At 42.3% G+C, this 26,678-nt stretch overlaps 2 protein-coding genes across 9 annotated transcripts in view; one reads left to right on the top strand and one right to left on the bottom strand.

The window, feature by feature from the left end:
* IDUA (alpha-L-iduronidase) overlaps positions 1 to 26,678 on the top strand; it is a 244,971-nt gene that overhangs the window by 78,525 nt on the left and 139,768 nt on the right. The gene's annotated exons all lie outside the window — the stretch shown is intronic.
* SLC26A1 (solute carrier family 26 member 1) overlaps positions 1 to 26,678 on the bottom strand; it is a 98,653-nt gene that overhangs the window by 50,130 nt on the left and 21,845 nt on the right. The window contains exons 2-3 of one of the 5 annotated variants that reach the window (XM_073597546.1): positions 25,959 to 26,088; positions 25,570 to 25,595 (exon numbers count right to left, since the gene is read on the bottom strand). The exons of 1 other annotated variant lie outside the window; for it this stretch is intronic. The gene's annotated coding sequence lies outside the window, so the exon portion shown is untranslated. Of the gene's footprint in view, positions 1 to 21,701; positions 21,913 to 25,569; positions 25,596 to 25,958; positions 26,089 to 26,678 lie in introns of all 5 variants that reach the window. 3 more of the 5 variants (XM_073597556.1, XM_073597528.1, XM_073597537.1) reach the window with 3 other exon arrangements.

Here is a 26,678-nt window from a genome sequence, read left to right as displayed (position 1 = left end):
ACACTGTGAGCAGGACGCACTGCACTAAATGTAAATAGCAGGAACGGATCTAGCTGAACACTGTGAGCAGGACGCACTGCACTAAATGTAAATAGCAGGAACGGATCTAGCTGAACACTGTGAGCAGGACGCACTGCACTAAATGTAAATTGCAGGAACGGATCTAGCTGAACACTGTGAGCAGGACGCACTGCACTAAATGTAAATAGTCTAGAAGATAACAGGAACGGATCTAGCTGAACACTGTGAGCAGGACGCACTGCACTAAATGTAAATAGCAGGAACGGATCTAGCTGAACACTGTGAGCAGGACGCACTGCATTAAATGTAAATAGTCTAGATAGAAGATAACAGGAACGGATCTAGCTAAACTGAATACAGTGTATATATATATATATGCAACACCTGGGATGCATATATATACACAATACACTGTAAGTGCAGCTAACTGACTGACTGTTCTGCCTAATCTATCTAACTCAAATCAAATGACACTGTCTCTCTCTCTCTCTATCTCTCAGCACACCGGAACACACACTACACAGGGCCGCCGTGCAGGCGGCCTTATATAGTGTGGGGTGTGTACTAAATCCCCTGAGCCATAATTGGCCAAAGCCACCCTGGCTTTGGCCAATTACAGCTCTCTCTACTGACAGCGCTGTGATTGGCCAAGCATGCGGGTCATAGTGCATGCTTGGCCAATCATCAGCCAGCAATGCACTGCGATGCCGCAGTGAATTATGGGCCGTGACGCGCCACACGAATTTAGCGCGAACGGCCCATAACGTTCGCAATTCGGCGAACGATCGAACAGCCGATGTTCGAGTCGAACATGGGTTCGACTCGAACACGAAGCTCATCCCTACTAGCTATAGGGAAAGAGCAGGATTGGACCCTGGGGGGTTGGAGAGGGAGCGGATAGAGTGGGTCCAGGGATTACTCTATCGGGTTACTGAGGGAAAGACAGCCTCCCATCCACCCAAGCGGCAGCTGGTTGTGCCGCAGAAATATCAGCATGACCTGCTGCGCATTTGGCATGACATACCCTTAGCCGGACACCTGGGGATGTCCCGGACCCTCCACCGTCTGACTCAGTCGTTTTTTTTGGCCAGGGATTACAGGGGATGTCCGACAGTATTGCCGTACCTGTGACACATGCCAGCGGGTGGGTAAGCATGGGGGCCCGCTGAAAGCTCCCCTACACCCTTTACGATCATTGATGAACCCTTTAGCCGCGTTGCCGTAGACCTGGTTGGACCATTGCCCCGCCCTAGTCCTTCTGGGAAGAGATATATCCTTACTGTGGTGGATTATGCCACCCGGTACCCGGAGGCCATTCCCCTGGCAAATATCCATGCAGAAACTGTGGCTGATGCTTTGCTCTGGATCTTTGCCAGGGTGGGTTTCCCTCGGGAAATCATCTCTGACCAGGGGACCCAGTTCACTGCTGAGCTCACTCAGCAGTTATGGAGGCTTTGTGGGATGAAGCCCCTACAGAGCTCTCTCTATCACCCCCAGACCAACGGACTGTGTGAGAGGTTCAATGGAACACTGAAACAGCTGCTTAGGACATTTGCAACCTCTCACAGGGATTGGGAGAGATATCTGCCACACCTTCTCTTTGCTTATCGGGAGGTGCCGCAGGAATCTACCGGGTTCTCCCCATTTGAGTTACTGTATGGGAGGCGGGTGAGGGGGCCCCTAGATCTAGTCAGAGCCCACTGGGAAGGGGGAATTGATCCCCAAGAGTCCACTATCGTAGCATACATTCTTGAGTTTAGGGACAGACTGAAGGAGCTCACGGACACTGTCCAGGAGAACCTTCGGGCTGCCCAAAGGCGGCAGAAATGATGGTACAATCGTACTGCTCGGAACCACACTCTGGAGGTTGGGCAGAAGGTTCTTGCCCTCAGGCCAACCAAGCAGGACAAGTTACAGGCCACTTGGCAGGGACCTTACCGGGTTGTGGCAAAGCTCTGTGACACAACCTACCTAGTGGCTAAATGTTCGGATGAAAGAGTCCGACGGACCTTTCATGTGAACATGTTGAAAGCATACTGGGAAAGATCAGGAGAGGTAGCCGCTATATGTGCTCCAGCTGTGGAAGATTCTGAGAATCTTCCCCTGCTGGTGCTCCCGTAGCTAAATAGAATTACTGCAGGGATAGAGACCATAAAGCTTGACGACCAGCTAGGGCCGACGCAGAGAGAACAAGCTAGACAGGTCCTTAGTCAGAGAAGGGAAATGTTCTCCACAGTCCCTGGGTACACTACTATGGCAGTGCACTGTGTTGAGACCCGGGACAACTGCCACTAAGACAGGCGGCTTACCGCATACGCAGTGATGCAGTGAGAGAGGGGATGCGTCATGAGATTAAGGAGATGCTTGAGTTGGGAGTCATTGAGCCATCCAGCAGCCCCTGGGCTTCCCCGGTGGTCCTTGTACCGAAGCTGGATGGCACAACCCTATGCCCCGGGTCGATGATCTGTTAGATCGCATTGCTCGGGGAAAATTCCTGACAACCATTGACCTATGCAAAGGGTACTGGCAAATTCCTCTGGATGCGGAATCTATTCTGAAATCGGCATTCATTACCCCATTTGGCTTATACCAGTCTAAAGTAATGCCATTTGGGATGAAGAATGAACCTTGATGGCCTCCAGGACTATACTTGTGCATATCTGGACAACATTGCGATCTAAAGTGATACCTGGGAGGACCATCTGGTTCACCTGGGTGTCGTGTTAGACCGCATCAAGGCTGCAGGACTAATCCTTAAGCCAGAGAAATGCAGCATAGGGATGTCGGAGATACAGTACCTTGGACATCGAGTAGGCAGTGGACAACAAGGGCCCGAGCCTGCTAAGATTGAGGCAGTTGCCAAGTGGCCGATCCCCCGTACTAAAACCCAGGTCCTGGCATTCCTCGGCACAACTGGGTACTATAGGAAATTTGTCCCGCAATATAGTTCCATCGCTAAGCCCCTGACAGACCTGACTAAGAAGCACCTTCCCCGACAGGTACTGTGGTCCCCCGAGTGTGAAGCTGCCTTCCAACGATTAAGGAATGCACTAACTTCAGCTCCTGTTCTAGCTGCCCCTGACCCAACCAAACGTTTTTGTGTCCACACAGATGCCTCTACATTTGGGCTGGGGGCAATACTGAGCCAAGTAGGACCTGATGGCGGTGAGCACCCAGTGGCCTACATCAGTCGGAAGCTGCTACCCAGGGAAGTCGGTTATGCAGCTGTGGAGAAGTAGTGTTTGGCGCTGGTGTGGGCTCTCAAGAAATTCCAACCTTATCTCTACGGACGATCTTTTACGGTGCTCACCGACCACAATCCATTAATCTGGCTTAATCGGGTCTCCGGGGATAATGGACATTTGTTACGATGGAGCTTGGCACTGCAGCCTTACAATTTTACCATACATTATCGGCCAGGAAAGCAGAAGGGAACGCTGATGGACTTTCCCGGCAAACTGAACTATAAAACTCTCCCGGACAGCCCCAAGCTGTGCCGTGGTGGATCTAGTTGGGTCTGCCGGACTATGGGACGGGGGGGGGGGGCACTGTCACGGACACTGGCTGCAAGGACCTTTTTCTGTCCACATTCACCCTGTTATTTGGTATTTCTATATTAATCTTTTTTTTGTTATTTTTTTTGGACTTGCCCAAAGACTATTCTTGGTTGTTTATTCTGAACAATACATGATTCTTGAAAGAGCTGATCACATTAACCTGCGGAGACGAACTGTCTGGTCACCAGGGCTGCCTTAAGTGTTGTGTTAATTAACATGTTAATTATATTATTGTCTTTTAAGTTTTGCTAGAGGGGAGGGGGGGAGTATCCATGAGTCAGCCCTAGATCGTTATCTAACCTCTTGTGTTAAATGTGTATAAAAAGGCTGTATTCTGCCCAATAAAGCATTCAAGATTCTACAAGCTATTTTCGGCTAGACTTGTATTTAATGCAGCTATAATAATATATCTCTGTGATGGTTAGACTGGAGGAAGCGGTATTACTGACGGAAGCACTCAGCAGAGTGAGGGATTGGATCCGTCACAGTACTATTATTTGGTAGCCGCCCATTCAGATCCATGGTACAAGGGGAAAATGACTGGTCTAATGCTAGCATCCCAGAGGGAGCACAAAATGCACCACTTAGAGTAGGTACCGTAGAAGAATCTCTGGGCCCTATTTCCTGATAGTGGCAGTCTCATGCCCAATCTTCCAATCTCCATCAAAATAAAAAATATTTGGGATTTTGATGGCGACTATTATTAGGACACCATCATACCTGCAGGAATTGCCATGCTATGTAATACCATGATGTCACACATTTCTATTTAAACAAATTATTTTGTAAGTATACCCCCTTTTTTCGTAGCCTATGGAATGTATTATCTAAAAGATTGGTATTATACCAATATTGTTAGCAATATTCTTCATAAATGGTACAATATATTGTTTACTAATTTAATATAATTTATGTTCTAGAAGAAGTGTTGCCCATATGAATAACCTCTGAAGGAAGACTTATATCAGTCCTAAACATGTCAGGTTTCTACGCAAATGTCCATGGTAGCCAGCCCAATGATGTTTTATGGGTAGCTCTTTGTTATGCCATGTTCTTTTGCTGTTTATAAGTATCAGAATCCTCACATCTTAATATTTGTATGTTCTTTGTATTGTTTAAAGCTTTTATGATGTCAATAAAAATACACTTTTTATATATTGTACATTACGCCAAGGTTGGGTCCTGGATGGGTGCTATATAGCACCAATATTTGGGTTATGGTCCCTTTAAAGGAAGTGTGGTAGTATTCGGGGGGTCACCCAGGATGGGTGATGAATTCCCAGAAATAGCTTTAATCAGGAGAGGACTGACTCTCAGTTCTCTCTGTTAATAGAGAGATATTTGGGACCCGGAATTTCGGAGGCTGACTACAGGGATTCCAGCACACACGGGGTTAAGAGCCTCCAGGAAGCAGTTCTTAAAGGCAGGAAGTAGTGCTAGGAGTGGTGGATAGGAGGAGTTGGTGAATACACCTGTCTTGGAGAGCTGTGAGTCTGCTGGAAGTTGCTAAAAGATTTAACAAGTACTGTTAAAACCTTGGGGTGAAGACCCATCCACAAACTGTATGTGCCTTTTTACTTTTACTTTGTGCTGAAGATAAGTGGACTTTATTTTGTATTTTTGCTTGTGTGCTGCTGGAAGCTTTATTTTGATTTGCTTGCTGAAAAATAAAAGCCTTTTTGTTTCAAGTTTATCGGCTTTGCACTCGGTCCTGTGGAGCTACAATCCCCCAAACTTTACAATATATACTAGTCTGCCATTAAAAGTCCATGAGGGGTTTATTGTACAGTTGATGCACCAAATTTTCTTTTCAATATTATTAGGATGGGACACTGGAGTGGCCCTATATATTATGATCCTCCAATCAAATGGCACTTTAGTGTCACAACTATATGATTGTAAACTGCTTGGGGCCCAGGCCTAATGTGAACACTCTTCGAAGTCTTAAACCCATGGACTGTTGGGTGTCCAGGCTGGACCACTTTCGTGATCTGGCACAGTATGTCCTGGAGTTTCTGGCTTTCCTGGCAGCTAGTGTGTTGTCTTACAGGGCCTTCAGAGCAGTGGATGATTTGTTATAGATTAATCTGCCTGTCCCAGACACCGTGGTCAAGGTCACTTTCCTAAAAATGTACCAGTCCTGGATTAGCAATGACTACAAAACCCCTGCTAAATTTTTCTCTGTTATCCAGACCAAAAAATGGTCCCTTCTACCATCCCCAGCTTCTGCCACATTCCCTGACCTGCCACTATTACCAACTCTTGCCACCGCTGCTGGTCTGCCACCATTACCAGCTCTTACCACATTTGCTGTCCCAAAACCATTACCAGATCCTACAACCTTTCCTGGCCTGCCATCATTACTATCACATGCTACACCTTAAAGCTTGTGGCCTATTCCTGTTTCTGGCACTCTAAAGGTGCCACACATAATGTTTTAGTAGCTGTAACTCAGCTGCAAAAATGTCTAATCTTTGCTAAAGCGTAAATCATGCTCTGTGTCTCCATGTTTGCGACCTATTCTAGTGCTCTGGCTCTCAAAAACATTTGTGACTATTGTCCCCAGACATAGTATTTATTTTAAGGTAAAACCTGCCCTGTCACTCCCTCTTATATTGCTGCTATTGGTAACTGCTTATATACTCTTCAGCTGCTGTACAACATGTGTGGCTATTGTGAGGGACTCCAGACACCCTGACTGGGTATCTCCGCCAAGAAGCTGCTTCCCAAGCTCTGGAACAAGAGACAAGTGAATCTGGCTATATTTATCCCAATAACTAGGCAGTACCAGTTTTGGAGTAAACCAGAATAAAAACTATTTAAGCAAGAATACATAATATACAGTGGGGACGGAAAGTATTCAGACCCCCTTAAATTTTTCACCCTTTGTTATATTGCAGCCATTTGCTAAAATCATTTAAGTTCATTCTTTTCCACATTAATGTACACACAGCACCCCATATTGACAGAAAAACACAGAATTGTGGATTTTGCAGATTTTGCAGATTTATTCAAAAAGAAAAACTGAAATATCACATGGTCTTAAGTATTCAGACCCTTTGCTGTGACACTCATATATTTAACTCAGGTGCTGTCCATTTCTTCTGATCATCCTTGAGATGGTTCTACACCTTAATTTGAGTCCAGCTGTGTTTGATTATACTGATTGGACTTGATTAGGAAAGCCACACACCTGTCTATATAAGACCTTACAGCTCACAGTGCATGTCAGAGCAAATGAGAATCATGAGGTCAAATGAACTGCCTGAAGAGCTCAGAGACAGAATTGTGGCAAGGCACAGATCTGGCCAAGGTTACAAAAAAATTCTGCTGCACTTAAGGTTCCTAAGAGCACAGTGGCCTCCATAATCCTTAAATGGAAGATGTTTGGGATGACCCCTTCCTAGAGCTGGCCGTCTGGCCAAACTGAGCTATCGGGGAAGAAAAGCCTTGGTGAGAGAGGTAAAGAAGAACCCAAAGATCACTGTGGCTGAGCTCCAGAGATGCAGTCGGGAGATGGGAGAAAGTTGTAGAGAGTCAACCATCACTGCAGCCCTCCACCAGTAGGGGCTTTATGGCAGAGTGGCCTGACGGAAGCCTCTCCCCATTGCAAGACACATGAAAGCCTGCATGGAGTTTGCTAAAAAACACCTGAAGGACTCCAAGATGGTGAGAAATAAGATTCTTTGGTCTGATGAGACCAAGATAGAATTTTTTGGCCTTAATTCTAAGTGGTATGTGTGGAGAAAGCCAGGCACTGCTCATCACCTGTCCAATACAGTCCCAACAGTGAAGCATGGTGGTGGCAGCATCATGCTGTGGGAGTGTTTTTCAGCTGCAGGAACAGGTTGACTGGTTGCAATCGAGGGAAAGATGAATACGGCCAAGTACAGGTATATCCTGGACGAAAACCTTCTCCAGAGTGCTCAGGACCTCAGACTGGGCCGAAGGTTTACCTTCCAACAAGACAATGACCCTAAGCACACAGCTAAAATAAGGAAGGAGTGGCTTCACAACAACTCTGTAACTGTTCTTGAATGGCCCAGCCAGAGCCCTGACTTAAACCCAATTGAGCATCTCTGGAGAGACCTAAAAATGGCTGTCCACCAACGTTTACCATCCAACCTGACAGAACTGGAGAGGATCTGCAAGGAGGAATGGCAGAGGATCCCCAAATCCAAGTGTAAAAAACTTGTTGCATATTTTCCAAAAAGACTCATGGCTGTATTAGATCAAAAGGGTGCTTCTACTAAATACTGCAAAGGGTCTTAATACTTAGAACCATGTGATATTTCAGTTTTTCTTTTTTAATAAATCTGCAATATGGCTGCAATATAACAAAGAGTGAAAGATTTAAGGGGGTCTGAATACTTTCCGTCCCCACTGTATACACCACAGGAGGACATCCCCCTCTCCTGATCATATTACCCTAACAATACAAACTGTAACCAATAATATAATTACAACAACTGGTGTATACTATAAACTTTATCTTAATTAGCCACCTGGGTGACTCAGTGCCCACCCAGACTATTACTATTCAGCGATCTTCACTTCAGGTCAGACTTGCTGTCGCTGAGATTTACACAGTGCAATACACATTATCCTAAGTATAAACACAGAACACATTCAGGCAATAGCAAGAGACGTACTTTCAATAAACACATTATGACTGGGGGTCCCAGACAGGTGGCTTGCTGATGACATCAGTATTTGCTATGGGTCCCACAGTGTGGAGCAGTCCTTGCTGGAAATATTGCATATAGGCCCTTAACATGGATCCCGGGCCTAGAGTCCCAGAGTCTGTGTGTCTTGGACTTAAATCCAAAGTAACATTACTTCAAGGGTCCCCAGGCATGCGCCTTACAAAGAGTAGTGTTCCCTTAAAAGCCAGGGCCCATAGTCAGTAGCCAAGAGGCTAGCCTGCAGTCCCCTCCAAAAGCCTCTATCCCGGGTGAGTCTGTCACAGCTATTGTCTCTGAAATAATAATACTCTAACACGTATTTCAGAATAAAACCTGACTTGTCTCTCTTACATTGTGGCCTAACCAAGCTGCTTACATACTATCTAGCCACTGTACACGCTTTGTGGCTATTGTCTCTGAACTAATACACTCTAATTTTCATTTCAGGACAAATCCTGTCTCTTCTCTTCTTCCTGCATTGCTGCTTAATTGAGCTGCTTACCTACTGTCAAACACTGTACAATGTGTGTGGCTGTTGTTTCTAATGTTTATTTCAAGATAAAACCTGCCTCATATCTCATTCTTATATTGTGGCCTAACCAAGATGCTTACATGGTGTCCATCCACTGTACAATAATTGTGGCTATTATCTTCTGAAATAAAGCACCCCAGTTTTTATTTCAGAATAAAATCTGTCTTGTGTCTCTCTTACAATATATGTGGCTATTGCCTCTAAAATTATAGAGTCTAATGTTGCTTTCAGGATACAACCTGCCTCATTTCTCCCTCTTGCATTCTAACCTAACCTAGGTGCTTACATAGTCTACAGCCACTGCACAATATGTGTGACTATTTTTTTCTGAAATAATAAACTCTAATTTTTGGTTCAGAGTAAAACTTGCCTTCTCTCTGTCTCCCTCTGTCTCTCTCTCTCTCCCCCTCTCTCTCTCTTGCGGCCTTACTAAGCTGTTTACATAGTGTTCATCCACTACAATATGAAAGGCTATTGTCTTTGTCCAGCAACTGAACTATATTTGTGTTTTTTTTTTGTATTGCATGGCAAAAACTTGCCTTGTCTCTTTCAATTTGCTGCCTATTTATGTGCTCACCTACTGTCCTGACATTAGCCAATGTCTACCAAACACATACCCGAAGTCTATATTTTGAATATTTTAAAAGTAATTGGAGATATGGGGATGAGAGTAGTTTGGGAAATGTCGGATAGTGATTTTGAAGTGTTGTGCACCCTGTTTTGACATTTTTTTGACAATACTGTGTGGTACTGCAAAAAAAAAAAAAAAAGCTCACAAACTATACTATGAAATTGTGTTGCCACTAGGCAATTGGTTCAAAGTTGAGTTTTAGCCTTATATACTTTTTTATTTTTTAGGAGTACACTTTCCTATAACATGTGGCTTGATCTTCTAATGCCTCGTACACACAGTCGGATTTTCTGACGGAAAATGTTCGATGGGAGCTTTTAGTCAGAAATTCCGACCGTGTGTAGGCTCCATCGGACATTTTCCATCGGAATTTCCATCGCACAAAATTTGAGAGCTGGTTCTCAAATTTTCCGACAACAAAATCCGTTGTCGGAAATTCCGATCGTGTGTACACAGTTCAGACGCACAAAGTTCCACGCATGCTCGGAATCAAGCAGAAGAGCAGCACTGGCTATTGAACTCATTTTTCTCAGCTCGTCGTATGTGTTGTACGTCACCGCATTCTTGACGTTCGGAATTTCCGACCACCTTTGTGTGACCGTGTGTATGCAAGACAAGTTTGAGCCAACATCTGTTGGAAAAAAAACATGGATTTTGTTGTCGGAAAATCCTATCGTGTGTACAGGGCATTACAGGGCATTACTCTCAATTCATGCCTATTACCAGTGGATAAAAAAATCAGCTGTCGTAGCCAAAATAACCTTAAAAAGTAATTTTTGAATTGGATTGGGTCGCTGCTGGTGTATTTAAGCTAAGCTATAATAAAGCCAAGCAGTAAGGTACAAAAAGTGAAAAAAAAAATATATCTAAAATATGTGTTGCCAGAATGTGGTGTGGCTGATGCTGTCCATGAGAATCGTAGTGTTCTATAACACTGCATACAGCTTAACTAGTTCAGCTCTTTGAGCAAATGTAGTACGTCCAAAGAGTGAACTGTTAAGCATAAGCTGATTTCAAATCGTTAGATAAAAACTGGCAGCATGGTAAACTGCAGTCAGAAAATGCGTTATTGAAGACAAAAAAAGGGGATAGTAGAGACGCTGACACGTTTCAGTCAATAAGAGCCTTTCTCATAGGTAAGCTGTCAGTAAGAACCTTGTTGGCTGAAACGTGTCAGCATCTCTATTAGCTGGATTTAGTCCCCCTTTTATAATTTTCAATAAAGTATTTTCTGACTGCAGTTTATCGTGCTACCAGCTTGTATCTAACTATTTGGAATCGGAACAGCTTGCAGCTGAGAGCAAGGCACCAGTGTGGATGCTTACCTCATGCCGCTGAGGAAGTCCCGCCCACTTTGAAGGACGTAACGCGTACGGCATCTGTGTACGTGCTCCGATCGTGACGTCACCCGCGCTCCGCTCGTCCATCCTGTATGGGACATCCATTCCACTCATGTTTTCTTCCTCCGCACTGGGGTACAGTGCATTGTAATGTGAGTGTTTCTGCTTATTTTATTAAATCATTTTAATAGCATACAGAGAGCACTAGATTCTTTCCTACCTCTTTTACATATGAACATCTGCCTATATGCTGGTCATTGAAAGCTGACATTGAAAGCTGCTGCTGCTGCGGTCTTCCTATGGTATTGTCCCTGTGAGGGAACCGCTGTTTTGACCTGACTGATTAACTCAGGGGTCCATCAATTGAGGTGAGCAGCTGGTGTCACCGAAGGTGGAGGTCCAAGTGTATCACTACAGTCACCTTACGTTTTCTTTATGTCACCTGAGTCACTGGAGGATTCACTGGAATATTGCCTGCAATTTGTTTACTTTGGACTTTAGTTTATCATTATTATTTTATGCGCTGTACTGCTTTTTCTTCGAGCTAGAGAAGGAATCTGCCGGCGCTGAAAATTGAGCATAGAGATTTCCAGTGACCTGATGGTCCCCAGTCATCTCTATGACTTTCGAAGGTCTGGGCACGACGTTGACTTCCTCCAATTTTCCTCCTAAAAATAGAACCAAATGGGTAAAAAAATCCAGTAGAGAAATGGGCCCGAGCTTGGTCTCATGAGCCAAGGAACAACAACCAAAAGAGCACACAAAGAATTATGGCAACATAACCAAAGTTACCAATGAATTTAAAAAAAGCATGAACCATGCTCCATCGCCAGATAATACTATCATCAACAGTGCCATCGGCTAGCAGGAAGGTGATATACCAAAAAGGACAAACCCATCGGAAAATGTGTCTCCCTTCACTTTTTTGGAGGAAGGAGCTGTGGAAAATTGGAGTCCCATAGCTCAACAGGTGAACCATCTGGACCCACCGCTGAAGATGGGAAGAAAAAGAGAAGATGGAGAGAGGCCGACGGGGAGGAAAGAACACCAAAAAGAGGGGTAATTTCCACACACTACGATAAAAATCTACAACCTACCTAGTTCAATGTTTGACAATACAGAGTTGAATGTCTTACGCAAGGGGCTTAATTTTGCCCCCAAAAATCCCCCGAACCTTTTTGAGATTTTCGTGGATCTTAACAAATATGTGAGGAATCTCACCCTCAAGCGGTATTTTGCCTTTTCCAAATTACCACCCAAAATGTCATCACTATCTGCAAGTACCTCATCTGACAGTAACCCGCAAGATAAAGACATCGCTCTCCTAGATTTGAAGAGCCTATATTTAGAGGGGGCCTGCGAGGACCTTTATAATGGAAACGGAACTCATGGAGAAACAGATCACACACACGGACTTCAAGCCGAAGTCTTCCTTCCATCCCCACTGGGCAAAAGGAAAATTCATTCCAATCTTCTACGAAGTAGTGATGAATGAGATAAAAAAGATATGCCAGAAATGCCACCCTAGTGGCAAATCTGTGCACACTCTGGGCAATGACTGTGAGGCACCAAAGGAAATTATCAAGAGGTTTAAGGACAGAGAAGACATAATTATTAGGCAGGCTGACAAAGGAGGAGGCCTGGTCATTCAGGACAGAGAGGACTACGTGGCGGAGTCCTTGAGACTCTTGGGTGATAAGGACACATATGAGAAGCTTCCAGCTGACCCATTACCAGGCTATACAAACAACTTCTCAATCAAGCTAGAGAGAATGGAGTTAACACTAAAAGTTAACATCTATTTCTAAACAAACTACATCCACTAACACCTCATTTTTACCATATTCCTAAGATTCACAAAGATCTGATGAATCCACCCAGTAGACCCATTATCGCTTGGTTAGACAGCCTAATAAGTAACATTGGGTGTTACATTGACTATTTCCTACAAGATCAGGTAACACAACTTCCATCATATGTCAAAGATTCAGGACACATGCTTGAGATTCTTTCAACTTTCTCCTGGCAACCCCAATACAAGTGGCTGTCGCTTGATGTGTCATCACTCTACACTTCCATCCAGCACAAATATGGCATCAAAGCAGTCAAACACTATCTATCCAAGAGCAATCTACACCCCCTACAAACTAGGTTCCTCATTGATTCTATTAATTCTGTCTGACTCATAATTATTTCTCCTATGTGGGAGGGGTTTTACAGACAAACCAGAAGGACAGCCATGGGAGCCAGATTTGCTCCAAGCTACACAAATCTGTTCATGGGTTTTTGGGAGGACCGTTCGATCTGGGCAAACAATCCCTTTACGGCACAGCTTTCCCTCTATGCAAGATATATAGATGACATCTTGATCATTTGGAACGGATCAGAGACGGAGCTGAACAACTTCCTTGAATATTGCAACTCCAACCCCTTTGATATATCATTTACCCATGTTGTTGACCAAGCATCACTTGTGTTTCTTAACCTTGAACTACAGGTAGACAAAGAGGGCAACATCTTTTTCAAAACCCACTTCAAACTGAGCGCTGTGAATTCCTACCTTCACTCCAAAAGTCACCATCACCCAAAATGGATTTCTAACATCCCATACAGGCAATTCTGTAGGTTAAGGAGAACATGTACCAGAAAGAGGGATTATGAGAAGCAAGAAAAGGAAATTATTGGAAAAGGGATACAAGGAAGACCATGTAGAACAAGCATACACCAAATATTGGATACAGTACGTTGAAGGCCATTCACATAGCACACAGAAAGATGCCATAACAACTCAAAAGAACAAACGGATCTGTAACAAGCAGGATAATACTAATTCCATTAGATTCAGCACCCAATTTAGCACTAAGGCATTTGACATCCAACAAGTAATTCAGCGCAATTGGAATATTTTGAAACAAGATCCCATCTTGAACCAAGTCTTGCCCTCCAGACCTGAAGTTGTGTTCCATAAACCTAGAGATCTCAGAAGCCTGATAGCACCAAGCAGAATGCGCAAAGCCCCAAATGTAACGAAGATCCCCACCGGTCCTTGGACATCAATATTCAATCAAAAAGGAACTACAAATGTGGGGTAAAGAACTGTGGGGCCTGAGCGTACATGTCACACCGCAAAAAAGAGGTGGTGGGGATCGATGGCCACAGTCATAGAATTGGACAATACATTAACTGTGGCACCTTGTACTTGGTCTATGGTATCATTTGCCCTTGTGGTAACCTCTATTTTGGACGCACAATACGTCCACTAAGAGTTATGCCCCGTACACGCGGTCAGATTTTCCGACAGAAAATGTTCGGGAGCTAGTTGTCAGAAATTCCAACCGTGTGTAGGCTCCATCGGACATTTTCTATCGGAATTTCCGACACACAAAATTTGAGATCTGGGTCTCAAATTTTCCAACCAAAAAATTTGTTCTCGTAAATTCTGATCGTGTGTACACAATTCCGATGCACAAAGTTCCAAGCATGCTCAGGATCAAGCAGAAGAGCCGCACTGGCTATTGAACTTCCTTTTTCTCGGTTCGTCGTATGTGTTGTACGTCACCACGTTCTTGACATTCAGAATTTCCGACAAGATTTGTGTGACCGTGTGTATGCAAGAAAAGTTTAAGCCAACATCCGTCGGAAAAAATCCATGTCCGATCGTGTGTACGGGGCATAACATTTAGTGAACATAAGTGCAACATCGGGCAAAAGGTTGGTTCCGATTAGGAATGAAACACCCACGTAAATAGGCACCACATCCCTGAAGAGATATAAATGGCAAACAAGGGGGAGGAAAGGGATTTTGACGGTGCAAGTAGACAAAGAAGGAATTTTTATAAAAAAGCTAATTTTAATTTAACATTTCAACTTAAAAAACATATATAGATAATACATGAATTCACATTAAATACAGTTTTTGTACAGTTACAGTGGTCAAACAAAATTTGAGTGTATTTGATTTTTGGGAGATGATACAGTTGCAAGCATACTAGCCCGACATGTTTTGCTGTGTCGCTTTATCAAGGGATATGCAAGCCAGAGAAGGTGATATCATCCAACACTCATATAGTTCCCCATGTAGACCCAGCCTTGGTCAGTCACCGCAAAACCATCCACTAGCACTGAAAATCTGACTTGGCCAAAAAGGGTGCAATCACAGGGGACAGGAAGGTAAAATTTAAACTATTTAAACAAAGCCTAATGGTGGATACAGGTCTTCAAAAGGTTTTTTGGTAATTGCAGAAAAATATTCAAGTTGCCGTTACTCGCACTGCATAAGATAAGTTCCACCCTCTGGCTCTGGCATCATCAATGGCAATGTGAATAATCCCAACATGAAAAACAAGAGGAGACACAACTATTCAATTTCCATGGCACTTTAAGGATTGCCATAATGGACATCGAGTTGGCTTGCAAGTGTTCGGCATAGAAGCCATTAATAAAGACTATGATGGGGGGAGAATATTTTGGAGGCTATGCAACACAGAGACTTTCTGGATCTTCACCCTTGGTTTCTTGGCTCCTGATGGAATGAATAAAGATCTCAAGGTCCGTTGGGGTTGTCTAATTGGACACTGTATATATTCTTTTCCCATAACCCCCTCCATCCCCCCTCCATCCAGTTTGTGATGAGCCTAGCTCTGCCTGCTCCACACATCTATATGGAGTATTTATTCCTTTGCTCCTCTATGATCATGTGCCCGGTTGGTCTGGCATAGTCCATGTGTAACACAGCATCCCGGCAGGAGGATCGCACGGTCAACCAAGGAATGACCCGGGCATTTAGCCACTGACCACAAGCTGTAGCACCTAAACCAGCCAGTAGGTAGGTCAGTAATATGGATGGCTCATTTCATTCCCATCTATGCCCATAAGCTCTATTGAGACCGTAATGTATCACTATACTTGGCCACTATACCTGGATATTCCTAACAGGTTCCATTCAATTATGTCATTGTTATTTTTGTAGGTCTTGTATACCAACATTAACTATCAATAGACGACAACATCTGTATATACTTTTCCTTACGGTGCTGAGGTAGGTCTTATTTGGCTTTATCTCCTCCATACTACCAGTTTCTTTGACATCCTGTTCACTTGAAGCTGGCACACTTTAAACCAAGTAATTCTGTTACAGTGTATTAGTATTCACAACTTTGTGCCACTATGACATCATGCAGCCAGTCAATTTGGTACTGTTCCCTACACCATCTCTTCCACCTACACCACCAATTTAACCCATTCATCTTTTCTCATTGCACGAGTCTGTGTGTATGTTCATACAAGTTTGGCTAACTCTGCATATGCATATGCATGTGCATATATATATGTGCATTTATGTATTATAATTTATATTGCATTTCTGTCAACTTACTCCATTGAGGAGGTCTTTTTCAGCTGTAGTGTTTCATGCTTGCAATAATGCATAGCATAAAATAATATCAATACTCCTATGCATCTGTTCCATTGAGCCATTGAGTACCCCACTTTCCACGTGTATCTACACATACATGTGAGAGTGTGCGTATATGTATGTGTACATATGTATATGTTCAGGTGGATTTCTACACACATGTGCGATCTTCACACGCATTGCGCATGGACATATGTGTCACGTGCATGCGTGTGTGTGCGTATATATACAGTATCTCACAAAAGTGAGTACACCCCTCACATTTTTTGTAAATATTTTAGTATATCTTTTCATGTGACAACACTGAAGAAATGACACTTTGCTACAATGTGAAGTAGTGAGTGTAGAGCTTGTATAACAGTGTAAATTTGCTGTCCCCTCAAAATAACTCAACACACAGCCATTAATGTCTAAACCACTGGCAACAAATGTGAGTACACCCCTAAGTGAAAATGTCCAAATTGGGCCCAAATTAGCCATTTTCCCTCCCCGGTGTCCTGTGGCTCTTTAGTGTTACAAGGTCTAAGGTGTGAATGTGGAGCAGGTGTGTTAAATTTGGTTTTTTCGCTCTCACTCTCTCATACTGGTCACTGGAAGTTCAACATGGCACCTCATGGCAAAAACTCCCTGAGAATCTAAATAAAAAATAATTGTTACTCTACATAAAGATGGCCTAGGCCAGTGATGGCAAACCTTGGCACCCCAGATGTTCTGGAACTACATTTCCCATGATGCTCATGCACCCTGCAGTGTAGTTGAGCATCATGGGAAATGTAGTTCCAAAACATCTGGGGTGCCAAGGTTCGCCATCACTGGCCTAGGCTGTAATAAGATTGCAAAGACCCTGAAACTGAGCTGCAGCACGATACCCAAGACCGTACAGCGGTTTAACAGGACAGGGTACACTCAGAATAGGCCTCGCTATGGTCGACCAAAGAAGTTGAGTGCATGAGTGCACATGCTCAGCGTCATATCCAGAGGTTGTCTTTGGGAAATAGACGTATGAGTGCTGCCAGCATTGCTGCAGATGTTGAAGCGGTGGGGGGGTCAGCCTGTCAGTGCTCAGACCATACGCTGCACACTGCATCAAATGGGTCTGCATGGCTGTCGTCCCAGAAGGAATCCTCTTCTAAAGGTGATGCACAAGAAAGCCCACGAACAGTTTGCTGAAGACAAGCAGACTAAGGACATGGATTACTGGAACCATGTCCTGTGGTCTGATGAGACCAAGATGAACTTTTTTGGTTCAGATGGTGTCAAGCATGTGTGGCAGCAACCAGGTGAGGAGTACAAAGACAAGTGTGTCTTGCCTACAGTCAAGCATGGTGGTGGGAGTGTCATGGTCTGGGGCTGTAAGAGTGCTGCCGGGACAGGGGGGCTACAGTTCATTGAGGTAACCATGAATGTCAATATGTACTGTGACATATTGAAGCAGAGCATGATCCCCTCCCTTTGGAGTCTGGGCCGCAGGGCAGTATTCCAACATGATAACAACTCCAAACACACCTCCAAGATGACCACTGCCTTAGAGGGTAAAGGTGATGGACTGGCCAAGCATGTCTCCTGACCTAAACCCTAATGAGCATCTGTGGGGCATCCTCAAATGGAAGGTGGAGGAGCGCAAGGTCTCTAACATCCACTAGCTCCATGATGTCGTCATGGAGGAGTGGAAGAGGACTCCAGTGGCAACCTGTGAAGCTCTGGTGAACTTCATGCCCAAGAGGGTTAAGGCAGTGCTGGAAAATAATGGTGGCCACACAAAATATTATCACTTTGGGCCCAATTTGGACATTTTCACTTAGGGGTGTACTCACGTTTGTTGCCAGCGTTTTAGATATTAATGGCTGTGTTTTGAGTTATTTTGAGGGGACAGCAAATTTTCACTGTTATACACTCATTACATTGTAGCAAAGTGTAATTTTTCCAGTGTTGTCACATGAAAAGATATACAACCCCTGGCAAAAAATATGGAATCACCAGTCCCTGAGGATGTTCCTTCAGTTTTTTATTGTTGTAGAAAAAAAGCAGATCAAAGACATGGCCAAAAACTAAAGGCATTTCAAATGGCAACTTTCTGGCTTTAAGAAACACTACAAGAAATTAAGAAAAATAATTGTGGTGGCCAGTAACAGTTAGATTTTTAGAACAAGCACAGGGAATAAATTATGGAATCACTCAACTCTGAGGAAAAAATTATGGAATCATGAAAAACAAACAAACAAAATAACACTCCAACACATCACTAGTACTTTGTTGCACCACCTCTGGCTTTTATAACTGCTTGCAGTCTCTGAGGCATTGACTTAAAGTGGTGTTCCGGCCAAAATTATACTTTTTAAATAAAAATACCCCTATAATACACAAGCTTAATGTATTCTAGTAAAGTTAGTCTGTAAACTAAGGTCTGTTTTGTTTGTTTATAGCAGTAGTTTGTTATTTTATAAACTTACAGCAGGCCGTGGCCATCTTAAGTGTGGGCATCTGAAGCCAGACTGTATTTCTTCCTGGATCTCATCCTTGCAGATCTCGCACATGCTCAGTGCAGCACAAGCAGTGTAATAGGTTTCAGGTCAGGTTTCCATAGCAACGGCAGTGTCAGAGGAAGTTGCCGCCCCTTCCCAGAAGACAGGAAATGATGTGATGAGCCACGGCTAGGGAGGAGGAAGTGAAAAATGAATACAGCAGATATACAGTAGGTGCTGAGAAAAAAAATTAAAAAATATCCAATTCGTTTGCAGTGCACAGTTTAGTGAGGGATGCTGAAGAGTTGTAAAAGTGGGTGGAACTCCACTTTAATGAGTGATAAACAGTACTCTTCATCAATCTAGCTCCAGCCTTCTCTGATTGCTGTTGCCAAATCGTCTTTGCAGGTTGGAGCCTTGTCATGTACCATTTTCTTTAACTTCCACCACAGATTTTCAATTGGATTGAGATCCGGACTGTTTGCAGGCCATGACATTGACCTTATGTGTCTTTCTTCAAGGAATTTTTTCACAGTTTTTGCTCTATGGCAAGATGCATTATCATCTTGATAAATGATTTCATCATCCCCAAACATCCTTTCAATAGATGGGATAAGAAAAGTGTCCAAAATTTCAATGTAAACCTGTTCATTTATTGAAGATTTAATGACAGCCATCTCCCCAGTGCCTTTACCTGACATGCAGCCCCATATCATAATTGACTGTGGAAATTTGCATGTTTTCTTCAGACAGTCGTCTGCATAAATCTCATTGGAACGGCACCAAACAAAAGTTCCAGCATCATCACCTTGCCCAATGCAGATTTGAGATTCATCACTAAATATGACTTTCATCCAATCATCCACAGTCCACGATTGCCTTTCCTTAGCCCATTGTAACCTTGTTTTTTGTGTTTAGGTGTTAGAGATGGCTTTCTTTTAGCTTTTCTGTATGTAAATCCCATTTCCTTTAGGCGGTTTCTTACAGTTCGGTCACAGATGTTGACTCCAGTTTCCTCCCATTTGTTCATCATTTGTTTTGTTGTACATTTTCTGTTTTCAAGGCATATTGCTTTTCTGTCTTGACACTTTGATGTCTTCCTTGGTCTACCAGTATGCTTGCCTTTAACCACCTTCCCATGTTGTTTGTATTTGGTCCATGTTTTAGACACAGCCGACTGTGAACAACCAACATCTTGTGCAACACTGCGTGATGATTTACCCTCTTTACCTACATATTAACAAGCAGATTTAATCTGATGCAGGTGTTAGTGTTTGTAATGAAAATTTACAGGGTGATTCCATAATTTTTTCCTCAGAATTGAGTGATTCCATAATTGATTCCCTGTGCTTGTTCTATAAATCTAACTGTTACTGGCCACCACAATTATTTTTCTTGATTTCTTTTAGTGTTTCTTAAAGCCAAAAAGTTGCCATTTGAAATGCCTTTAGTTTTTGGCCATGTCTGTGATCTGCTTTTTTTCTACAACAATAAACAACTGAACAAACATCCTCAGGGACTGGTAATTCCAAAATTGTTGCCAGGGGTTGTAATAAAATATTTACAAAAAATATGAGGGGTGTACTCACTTTTGTGAGATACTGTATGTGTGTGTGTGTGTATATGTGTGTGTGTGTGTATGTGTGTGTGTGTATATTTGTGTATATGTACATGTTCTTTATGCATCTATATACATATCATTGACTTTTCACCATTCGAATCTCTAATGAGTGTTTTTATTATGTTTTTATCATTTTTTATTTTGTATAATAACTTTTTCATGTATACACCTGATACTATCATGGTTCTAACATTCTGATTAGCGTCTGCAATTCTATCTATATCTTTTTGGTATCTCTCTCATATAGAGCGCTGCGATGTGGAAGAATCCGCCTATAGAAATGTACCATCCATCATGTGATACACCTCCCATCCAGTCGTTTCTCTCTATATAGGCCTACCACAGTATACAGACCAGTTTTCGATGTTCAAGGCTCTGATGAAGAGGAAACCCCTCAAAACGCGTTAGCCATTTATTCATTTTAACCCTTGTATGGGCATCAATTTTTACAATTTTATCAAATGAGAATATTGTAACTTATTTATTCATGAACACGTAGTATCTTTCTTTGTATATACCAATTTGTTTAGAATAATCTTTTTTATCTTGATTCATGCGTTAGGTCATGTGCCTTTTTTCTTCTTTCATATATAGTCTTTTGGACTTCCCCTAGTCTGTTTAGGCAGGGGGGCATGTATGGTCACTTTATATTTATCATATCATTAGAAAATACTACTATCCTTTACTAAGTCCCCCCCGCACTAGCGCAGGAGAATGTCTTTTCTGTTTAAACCTATACTCGACGTTATGTCACATCCTGGCCAGCGGAGGTAAACATTGCCGGGGACTCTGCAATGGTTTATTTTATTTTTTTTATCTTGGTCTTTCCACCCTAGAGGAGAGATGTGGGGTCTTATAGACCCCACATCTCTCCATAAAGAGGACCTGTCATGCACTATTCCTATTACAAGGGATGTTCACATTCCTTGTAATAAGAATAAAAATAAAGAGAAAGTGTAAAAATAAAAAAATAAAAGTAAAATAAACAAAAAAAAAAGTAAAGCACCCTCGTCCCCGCATGCTCACGCCCAGGAGCGAACACATATGTCACGCCCACATATGTAAATGACGGTCAAATCACACATGAGGTATCGCTACAAGCATTAGAGCGAGAGCAACAATTCTAGCCCAAGACTTCCTCTGTAACTCTAAACTGGTAACCTGTAAAATATTTTAAAGCGTCGCCTATGGAGATTTTTAAGTACCAGAGTTTGGCACCATTCCACAAGTCCCATGTTGGGTATCTATTTACTCACCATAACATCATCTTTCACATTATACAAAAAAATTTGGGCTAACTTTACTGTTTTTTTTTTTAATCGCTGAGCAAATACTGTGTGACGTAAAAAGTAATTTTCTAGCAAAAAAATTATGATTTTTACATGTAGGAGAGGAGTGCCAGAATAGGCCTGTTATGGAAGTAGTTAAAAAACACTTACATTCCTGGAAGGTCAGTGTTGCTACCAGTCACATTTGCGTCCTCAACCAAACTATCAAACCATCAAATGGCTGGTGTCATAACTGATCGCATGTGCAGCATCATGGCAGTTGCACATCAAACAGAAGAAGCTTTTTTGGCTGTAAAGGACAGGAGGATTAAATTCCGCTTTAAGGCTGTTCGCAGATCGGCCTCTACAAACTCGGCAGTGCCTAAAAATGGAGAGCAACTGAGCATGTACAGAGCAGGGTGAGACAATGTATTACTGGATTTTAAACAGTATATGCACTTATTTTTAATGATTTATATAGCTAGCTACACCTGCAAAAGGGGCAAACCTGAAGTGATCTAGCAGGATTTAATTTTAAAGTTCCACTTTAAAGGTATCTTACTTGTGTTCTTAAAAGTGCTTGCAGCAATTTTCATGCAACCAGGTGTGTCAGAGGGGTTATTCACTGAGTAAAGGCAAAGAGCAGAGGACCCAATCAACTGTGGGGGTAGCGCTACAGTTTTTTTTTTTTAACACGCTAATGTCATTTCAAAAAATAATTTTGCCATATTTTTTAAAATCTTCAGCTGCTAGGTGGCAGGAAAGGCACTATAACCAAATCTACATTTTAAGTGTCTTCTACTGGTTTGGATTGCCTTAACTGAGTTTAAATTACTGTAAACGTTATTCATTTAAAGTGTATCTTAAAGAGGAGTTCCGCCTGCCCCTTTAAAAATTAAAAGTCAGCAGCTACACATACTGCGTAGCTGCTGACTTTTAACATTAGGACACTTGCCTGTCTTGGAGTCCAGCGATGTCGACACCGCAGCCGATGTTAACATCGGCTGGTTGGGTGCTGCTGCCGCCATTGCTGGTAACAGCCGGGTTCCTACAGCCGGGTTCCTACTGTGCATGGGCGAATCACGCTGCGCTCTCTCACTGGTCCAGCAGAAGAGGAGGGAGGAGGGGGCTGTTGACGTACTTCTCCGTGGCCCGGTCTCCCAGAAGTGGGGAGGGAACCTTTCAAAAACAGGTCCCCATTCCCCCCTCCCCCCCTTAAATGTGCCAAATGTGGCACCAGAGGTGAGGGAGGAGACGAATAAGCGAAAGTTCCACTTTTGGGTGGAACTCCGCTTTAAAATACTCAAGTAGCTGCTGACTTTTAACATTAGGACACTTGCCTGTCTTGGAGTCCAGCGATGTTGACACCGCAGCCGATGTTAACATCGGCTGGTTGGGTGCTGCTGCCGCCATTGCTGGTAACAGCCAGGTTCCTACAGCCGGGTTCCTACTGTGCATGGGCGAAGCACGCTGCGCTCTCTCACTGGCCCAGCAGGAGAGGAGGGAGGAGGGGGCTGTTGACGTACTTCTCCGTGGCCCGGTCTCCCAGAAGTGGGGAGGGAACCTTTCAAAAACAGGTCCCCATTCCCCCCTCCCCCCCTTAAATGTGCCAAATGTGGCACCGGAGGGGAGGGAGGAGACGAATAAGCGAAAGTTCCACTTTTGGGTGGAACTCCGCTTTAAAATACTCAAGTTAAAATGCTGATGTTTGTTTAGTTAGAATATAAACATTATAATATATAACAACTCATGGGGTAAAGGGGAAGGTGTTTGCTGAATCATGCTGATAGTGTGTAATATACTGTATTGCTGGAATGCACTCAATGAAGCAGCAGCTACAGAGTTCATCTGTTTAGTTACAAGCAAGGTGGTATTTTTGGAATCCTGTTAGTTTACTTTGAAATAGATTTATGAAAAACATCTAATTATAACTGAACTATACAAATCAAAGACTACATTTACCACTGCAAAGATATTAAGTAAGAGGTCAAGTAAGAGTTTGGAATGGAGTATTTGGGTCTTAAAGCAGTATTAAACCCAAAAACAAACATTTTTTGAATTGCAGCTTATCAATTCTTAGATGTGATGGCTGCATTCGGATTTATGAAAAACATTTAATTATAACTGAACTATACAAATCAAAGACTACATTTACCACTGCAAAGATATTAAGTAAGAGGTCAAGTAAGAGTTTGGAATGGAGTATTTGGGTCTTAAAGCAGTATTAAACCCAAAAACAAACATTTTTTGAATTGCAGCTTATCAATTCTTAGATGTGATGGCTGCATTCGGTTTTCTTTTTTTTTTTTTTAGCTTTTTTTCCTTTATTCTCACCTGGTGATCTAGCTGTGCAAAAAATGTGCAACATAAAAAGTTGCAACTGTCACCATTTTTACTGTACAGACCCTTTTCCTTCAGGAAATATATAATAGAATTAAAGTTTTAAGTAATTATCAAGGAAAAAATGCAGATTTTACATGTGTGCGAAAAAAATGAAAACATTTCTCTGGATGTGAAGTGGTTAAAGTGCATGTAAACCCTAACAATGATTTTATTTTATTTGCCCCCTTTTGGTCTTTTGAATTTACCATTTAGATGATTTTATTATCTCACTTTGATAAATGCAAAAAAAATCCTGTTAATCCTGCAAAAAATATTGTGAGCTGGCAATATTCTATGCCCCCTTCTACACTCTTTTTCAGTTCTATCTCTGGTCTACAGAACACATTGTATAACATAAAATTAGATGCGCAACCAAAAAATGTGTAAACAAATATGTGCAAAATAAATGTATCATCAACATGTGTTAATTAATGAATAGAAGAGGTTAAAAACGTTCATAGTGAATGACATTCAGTATTACTCCATTGGGAGTAAGTCCTTCGGTAGGAAGGCAGATGGTTCTTTTCACCGTATACTCCCACAAGACAGCCAAGGAATAATGAAATGCCAGAGGACCGCTTACCAGATCTGTAGGATCTCTATTACGGAGATCTTACGGGCACACATTGCCCTAAGTATTGGAGATGAGAGGGGATGGTCTGTAGTAACACTTTTACTAGTGTTGTCACCATGCAGACAGAAAGTGTATTACTGACAGGATCACCAAATGAAAATAAACAAAAAAAATACTGAAAAATGTAACTAATGCAGTTCCCACCTCTAAGAATGGGTAAGCTGCCGTATATAACATTATTGATCTTGGGCTTGGTTACACTGTACCTGTCCAAGTGTACATGCTTGCTACTTCAGCAGTTTTTCTAAAATTAAGATTATGCATCATAGAATGTATCACAAAACTGACCAGGTGAAATTGGCATACTGCACCTAAGGCCTCTTTCACATGGGACAGACTTGGTTGAAATCAACAGGTGATCTGTCCACTGATCATCTGCTGGTCAAACTAGAGTGGGCAGATGTCACAAGCATAAACTGAGTGGACATGGACAGAGTCCGCTCTGCTCTATGAGCTGCCGGAGGTAAATAGACTCCGCTGTCTGTTTATGACCTGACTGCCCTCTGATCCGATCTGCTCAGACGGAGGACACAACCCCTTATGTTTTGTTTTGGTTTTTGGCCTATTTGGACCCTTTGTGTGCAAGGGGCCAAAGAGGCATAACAGTTGGCTCACTGGAATACAAGTTATTGTGGATCTAATAATGGAAGACTTTTAAAAGGTCAGAACATATACTGACCTTTCCCTCCGTCTTCAGAATTCTAGGACATGATGTCACTAACATTCTTGGGAGATTCCTGGGGAATGATAAGTACCCCAATTTTAGCCAGAAAATAATCCAGCCCAGTACAAGAGTGTCTCCTTGTTAGATTTGGGATCCTCGGACAATTCCGGGGAGGAGTTCTGGTTATGTGATGAGGGATGGTATGTCTAATATAGATTAATGTATTGAAAATGTAAGGCGGAGATACCAACTTTTGTAAAAATGTAATAATTAACAAGGCTGTTTAACCTGAATAACCTATACCAATAAAAAGAGAATATACAAAAGATTTGGGATACTCGTTGTTCCCAGGATCTCACCAGAAGATGTGTGACATCACCCCCGCCTAAGTGATGCAAATAGAAGAAGAATGTAAGGTAAGTATTTAACTTTTTCTAAAATATATAACACATTTCTACATTGGGGAGGGGGCTCTGATTTATTAAGCAGACCTTTAATTTACTGCTAGGTCTATTTTTCTATTGTTCTATTTTTTTTTAGGTCTTTTGATAACATTTATATACAAGGTGATGCAGTCATTGTAGGGATTGAGGATTATCACATAATCTGTCTGTTAGCTACTTCTAGCATAACTTCTATTAGAACTCTAGCAAGACTCGATGGACTACTCAGTCTTTTTCTGCCGTCACTTTTCTATGTTTCCATGTTTAACTTGCTGCTATCATCACAAATTATAAAATTGTCTTACCAAATGTTCTTTCTTTTCAGGATTTCTTCTTTCCTCAGATGTGTTGATGCATATGAGCTTTAATATGTACTAATTTGTGGGCTGGTCCTTATGAAGACAGACAGTTATTTTACGAACAGGCTTAGGTTACCTGTAAACACTACAAGATAATCACATTATTGTCATCATTATTGTAGCTAAGAATTTAGGAAATAAACACTTGTTCTATGCTTACTGTTGGGACGCCTATGCTTTGTTGTTAGCACAGTTTAGTTAGTGTTTGAGAATCATATGGGCACTTGACCCCCTACACAGACAGTGACAGGGCCATAACTATGAAGGATATTAATTATGATGGACAGGTATTTTAATGGGCAAAGTGTGTATAGGCATGCATGGTGTCAAAAAAATGTTTAATAGGCTGTTTATAACACAAGGCTTTAGACAGGAACCAACTATAGGCTTAACAAACATTGTTTAATTAAAACATTTCTAACAATTAGTTCTGTATTTAAAATTTGGCCACTGGCATATACAGCTCTGTTTTCATAGTAACAGCCTCAGTAAAATGCAGAATAGTACAATTAGTAACAAATCTTTGGATGGACGTGACAGTCAGTTATTTCTGTCAGTGTCACTTCTGAGGCGGAACACAATGCTTAGTACAGTTGTTTCTGTTTCACCAACCATAGCCATACAACCCCTCTACTGGAATATGGTGTATGAGCTCTTTTGCAGGTG

The sequence above is a fragment of the Aquarana catesbeiana genome, linkage group LG01 (assembly GCF_042186555.1).
Source record: "Aquarana catesbeiana isolate 2022-GZ linkage group LG01, ASM4218655v1, whole genome shotgun sequence".
NCBI lineage: Eukaryota > Metazoa > Chordata > Amphibia > Anura > Ranidae > Aquarana > Aquarana catesbeiana.
Note: the sequence above shows the minus strand (reverse complement) of the source record. Positions and strands in the feature narration are given on the sequence as shown.